General features: G+C 37.3%; 1 gene segment (V, D, J or C); it reads left to right on the forward strand.

The window, feature by feature from the left end:
* The first annotated feature begins 1,028 nt into the window (after nucleotides 1-1,028).
* LOC311012506 (immunoglobulin lambda constant 6-like) lies at nucleotides 1,029-4,573 on the forward strand. The segment is given in 4 exons: nucleotides 1,029-1,161; nucleotides 2,548-2,859; nucleotides 2,979-3,053; nucleotides 4,076-4,573.
* The last annotated feature ends 1,848 nt before the right edge of the window (nucleotides 4,574-6,421 follow it).

Below are 6,421 nucleotides of genomic sequence, written 5' to 3' on the forward strand. Positions count from 1 at the left end.
TCCCGAGTCTTTGAGCTCACAGAGGAAGTTTGTGTGTTTTTGGAGGAGGAGCAGATTCATGACGTTGCAAGCAAGTTTAGTGATGAACAATTTCTGATGAAACTGGCCTATCTCAGCGATATATTTAGAAAACTCAATTAATTAAATCTTCAGCTTCAAGGCAGAGACGAGCACCTTCCTCACCTGGCAGACAATATTAGCACATTCATGGGAAAGCTTGAGATGTGGGGCAGACCACTTTCTCAAGGAAATACTGGTTCCTTAGAGAATCTGAGGGGTTTTGCTGAAACCAGTGATTCTGGAGCCACCACAGTGATTCCCATCTCTTCCCTTACCTGTATGACTGAGTGAGGGATCCATTCAATGCAGCAGCACTCACTGATTTCACCTCTGATGAAGAGGACCAGTTCATTGAGATGACATCTGCCTCCACCCTGAGGCTGAGGTTTACAGGCCAGACATGAGTGAGTTCTGGCTTGGTGTGGAGGGGAGCATTCACTCTGCTTCCCTTCACCACATCCTCTCTCTGTGAGATGGGCTTTTCTGCTGTCGCCTCACTGAAAACACAGATCTAAGACATGACTTGAGAGTGTCAGTATCAACCTGCAACCTCGCCTTGAAAAGATCCATCCATCCATCCATCGTCTACCGCTTATCCTGTATTCAGGGTCACGGGGGGGTGGAGCCGATCCAGCTGACATTGGGCAAAGGCACGTTTACCTGGACAGGTCGCCAGTCGCCTTGAAAAGATGTGCAACGCAAAACAGGCTCATTGCAGCCACGAATGCAGCGATAAGACTTGAGCTCAACCTGATCCAACTTTGTTATCATTCTAGCAAAGTAAAATTTATTCAATTTTTCTGTTTTGGAAAAAGCTCACAGACTGATGGAGCAATGACCAACATTACAAAAAGTTTAAATAGAAGTTGCTTTTCATTTGTACAACATTGACAAATATCTTTTTTCTTTTGTACGTTATTTAAATTAAGTTAAACTTTGTTTTGTTGGGGGGGGGGGGGGGGGGGGGGGGGCATGACTGGAGACGTTTGAGAACCACTGGATTAGAGAAACATCGTGGAGATGGTTTTTGTATCACTCTGTTTCACTGTGGGGTGGACGAAGACGATATCTTTGGCTCTGGAAGTAAACTGTACGTAACAGGTAAGGAGAATATTTCATGTCCCTTCAGTTGTTTTATAGAACAAGTTGAAAATGTGTTTTAATGAGTTTCTGCTGCTTCAGGCTTCTCATGTTAGTTTTTCCATCATTAGTGGAGAATTCTTGTGGCCGTGAAGCTGTTGTTCTATTAAAAGGTTCATAATTCCTGAAACAACGACTCAAGTTATTCTTTAATTCTGCAGGAGATCAAACAGATTTTTATATAAAAAGTGTGATGTTGGAAATGTTACAAGTATAAAGTATTTGATCCCCTCAATAATTCAGCAGAATATAATATTAGAAATGTATTAAATTATGTTGTAGAGGATCAAAATTCATAAATGATTGTACCATATATCTAATTCATGCATATGAATGTATGTTTTTTAATATATGATTCAGAAAAATAAATAATGACACACTATATATTTGTATCATGAGGCAATATTAATAACTTGATTTCAAATATATTACTGTAATTATAATTTTGAAAGTATATTATATTATACTATATTATATTGAATTTGCCCAAGTCATGAAATGAAGTCATAAAAAAATGATGCATTTATTTTCTTTTGTGCGTGTGTGCAGTTTGAGTATTTTTGTAAATATATATTATATGTAATATATATTGAAATAACTTTGATTACTTAGAGATGAAGGTAAATATGTCTAATATTATTATATCTATATTAACACTACTGAATCAACAAAATGTAATAACTATGAAGGTATATCAATGTATCTTCAATATTATGTTATATTTTACCATATGATTGTATTGAATTGTAATAAAAGAAGTAAATACATTATTAATTGTATCATTTTCTTAAGCAAGATTAAAGTAAATGGTGGGAAACATAATATTATCATATTAGCAACTATATTTTATGTGAAGGTGAATATGGAACTTGTAGTAATATGTATATAAGCCCTAATATAGGAAATACAATTCAACAAAATGAAGATACTTTTCATAGTTATAAAAGCTGTATAAAGATATACAAATGTATCTTCATAATTATATTATATTTAATGATATTATATGTAAATCCCCCCTCATAGGTTGATAACATCTAAACATTTGTATGTAATAATATACAGCAGTCATTATTCATATTTGACATTTCATTCATTTAAAATTATTCTGACAAACGTCTAAGTATATGATGGTAATTAAATAATATGTTATACATGTTGAAATCATCACAATTACTTTGATACGAAGGTGAATATTGTTATAATATGTATATTAGTCCCTTCTGAATACACAAAGTGGTATAACTGTATAAAGGTATCTTCATAATGATATGATAGTATATGATAGTATGTTATTGTTGACTGTGTGAATGTGTGTCTGTGCTGCTTGTTGCTGCTGTCAAACTTCAGATGAGCAGGTAATGAAGCCCGTGGTGAGCGTGTACCCAGCAGCATCCAGAGCCCACCTGGAGGGGAAGAGCTCTCTGCTGTGTCTGGCCTCAGACATGTTTCCTCCTCTAGTCCGGTTCTCCTGGAAAAGACGAAAGGAGAATGGTTCTCTGGAGGAGGAGGTGCTCCCTGCTGTGGGAGAGCAGCTGGAGATCAGAGAGTCGGGACACGCCGCCTCCATCTTGCTGCTCCATCAACAAGAGATCAGCACATATAAATACCGCTGCTCCGTCCAGCACGAGGGGGGCACAGTGGAGGCCCAAGCAGAACAAGGTACTGAAGGCTTGGTGACTGTTCAGCAGTGATTCAGCTTCATGTGGATGCACTGCTGTCCAAGATATCAGAGGAGCAGACGACTGACGTCGCTCACTGTCACTCCTTTTCCCTTCCAGAGGTTCCAGCTCCAGCTGCCTCCTGTCCTCCAGAGAGAGAGCCAGCAGACCTGCCAGCTCTGCAGCAAGCTGACTGTAAGATCAACTGCTGCCCCCTTTAATATAATATATATGATATGTAAGAATAATAAAAAGCTGCTTGGGGTCGCTGCAGTGAGGACTTAACCTCGATACATGGGGTGCCAACTCTACCGACTGAGCTATGCGGCGCCCCGTTATGCTGCTATTTAAATCATTGTCCTGGCTCCATCCCTACAACGCTTGGTGGGCCCTTATTGGTTGTTTTTAAGGAGGGCCTTTGAACTTTCATTCAAATTGTAGCCGACCTCTGTCTTCATGCAAAGCTGGTTTTAAATAAAAGTTACTCTGATGAGAGAAGAGATGGGCATGAGGACTTAGGACACCAGTTCCAAATATCAAGCAACCACATTTATTGTTTAGCTCTTTTGCTCTTTGTTACTGTCTTAGTCGTCAGACCAAATGTTCTTCAAAAGAGGATAAACCCGATTGGCCTGACATTTCCTCCTCACATGTTTCTATCTAACAAAACATTCTGCTTCAATCCATATTTGTTGGCATTTAACCTTTCAAACACTACATTTTCACTGTTGTGAGAAAGACAAAGGGAGGCAGCACCTGTATTAACGGGGAAGTCTAGCAGCCATCAAACAGCACCAGAAATTACATTTATAGAACCGAAAAATCATAATTCATCCACTTGTTTAGGACAATGACATCATCATATTTGACAATAGACATTCAAAGCTTCAATCTACAAGCTTAATAGAAGTAAAATATGAATGTAAAAACGTCTTATGAGGGCTGATCTGGGACAAGCTGTTACTACAGACTTGTGGACAGCTCTTACCACAGAGTCATATGTAACCATCACCTGTCATTTCATTCAGAACGGGGAGTTGAATACTCTATAATCATTAAATAAGAGTACTGGAATATGGAAGTTACTTATGTGTGTGTGTGTGTGTGTGTGTGTGTGTGTGTGTGTGTGTGTGTGTGTGTGTGTGTGTGTGTGTGTGTGTGTGTGTGTGTGTGTGTGTGTGTGTATATGTGTGTGTGTGTGTGTGTGTGTGTAACAGTGTCCTTCCAGTCTCAGTGCAGGGTGAAGCTGCTCTGCCTGCTGTACACAGTGCTGATAGTGAAGAGTCTTGTGTACTGCTGTGGACTCAGTCTGCTGATGATCTCCAGAAAGAAGGGACGCTCCACCAACTGCTCACATGCTGACTGATCACCATCACATCTCATCAATTCATCTCATTTATCACTTTAATTATATTCACAAATATACATGATGACTTGATGAGGTTGGTTGTATGATGTGTCTTTTTATACAGGATAGATACAGTCATCCTAAAAATATAAATACATATTTAGACATTATATTTACAGTAATTCAGTGTAAACTCTTTGTAGTGTTACTTTGATAGTTAAGATGAATAGTTAGCTGACTGGTTGATGTTTTATTCTTTACAGTATTTTTCTGTGCTTGTGTTTGTTTTTAATACATGATTCAGAGTGTGGCAGATTTGTCAAATTATTTCACTGTAAGATTCTTAATAAACTGAAAATTCACAGTGTTTTATGAACATCCTTGTTTTTATGGATTTCAGTTTGGGTTCATAGCAAATAATCAGGAACAGAATCAAGTTTGTTGAGTTTGTTGGCACCAGTAATGTGACTGTGGATGTAAGTCACTGTGAATATACTTTCACACAGCACCAAGAACAAATGTACAGGAAAATATGCATATAAGCACACAGCTAAACAAGGACAACAGAGCTAAACAAAGAGAAGCAAACATATACACACGGCTATTATAAACAGCTATTATAGTCAATAGGTGTGGCGGTCCCACCAGGTCCAGTGCTGACCCCCTTTTATATTGGTGTCAGTGTGGATGTTAAACTCTATGCTGACGACACTGTCCTTTAAACACAAACAAACAGCAGAAGTTTTAGCTTTGAAGCATTTTATTGAAGCATGCATTTTTTGACACTGAACTATTACAGCTTCATCAGGATGACATGGATCGGCAGAGCTACTGATTATACCTAAACTAACATTCATATTCATATACATTTCAAGACAGAATCACAGAAGTGAGTTGAGGATTTGAGCTGCTTCTCTCACAGATTCCACACACAGATCAAAGCAGTGAGTACTGAGCGCTGAGCTGAAGTTCCCAGAATGATTGTGTAACCAGAGTGGATGGTTGTAACTGTCGTTGTGTTATTAATGTGAGAAAGGATGCAGAGCAGAAACCCACACAGCCCGTCTGCTGCAGGAAAGGAAGTGTTGCTAGGCTGCCAACCGTCCTAATAACCACTGAGAACAGATTCCTATCTGCTGCTGTACACAAACATCAGTGTGTGACCTCACAAATACACTTCTGGAAGAATGGTGCAAAGGGTGGACTGACGTCATATTAAACCCTATGGATTAAGAATGGGACGTCACTTAAGTTCATATGCGAGTCGAGGCAGGTGAGCAAATACTTTTGGCAATATAGTGTATCTGGATGGAGATCTGCATTCATGCAAACACATTAATGTTCAGGTTCAAATAGTCTAAGAAGTGAGGAGGTCCAGGAGCTAAAGTCAGGATCTGAATCAGGAGCTCTAATTTGTTCCTGTCAGCATTTGGAACAAATACAAGATTCCAAAGCAGAAGCTTTGTTGTAATATGAATGTTTGCAGTAAATGATTATTGATGCATGTTGACAACAAGCTCAGCCAGTTGTCCTGAAAGAATTGAGACTGAACACTGAAATAAACTCTGATGTTAAAATAAATTGACTCCCTGATGTTCTGAAATGATTAAAGTTGATACTATAGCAACACCATCTGACAGAAGTTTGATTTGCTCATCTTATTTCTCTGTATATATTTGAAGACATGAATTATGTACTTGAGCACAAATATGTATGTTTATTTTACATAGAAAAAAAAACTTTTAAAAATAGATTGTTTAATAAAGTGAATTCATCTTTTTTTTTTTAAATCTGTATTTATATTGTAGTTTTAAATAAAGTTGTGGTTCCTTTTTAATGAAATCCACATAGAAGATGTTCAGCAAATAATTTAGTTTGTCTTATCTGGAAAATAAAAGTGAAAAAAGGTTTTTGTTTCATTTATTGAAATTGCTTATAGACTCAAAGAACAACACAAAGACACAAATACAATTGTGACTGCTATGACTAATTAAAAACAAGAATGAGAAAAACACATTTTATTTATAAAACAGATTATATAAAATGTCCACAAAAGTCAATAAAATAGAGATTAAGGCAAAAAACAAACTACAACTTTTGAATAAAAACTAACTGATAACAAAATAAAAATTAATAGAAATAATAAATTATGTATAAAATAAGTGTGATATAACAGAATAATTGAGAGAGTTCTTAGTAAGCCTGTTATCTTCTG

Source organism: Eutrigla gurnardus (assembly GCF_963514095.1).
Source record: "Eutrigla gurnardus genome assembly, chromosome: 4".
In the NCBI taxonomy this organism is placed as follows: Eukaryota; Metazoa; Chordata; class Actinopteri; order Perciformes; family Triglidae; genus Eutrigla; species Eutrigla gurnardus.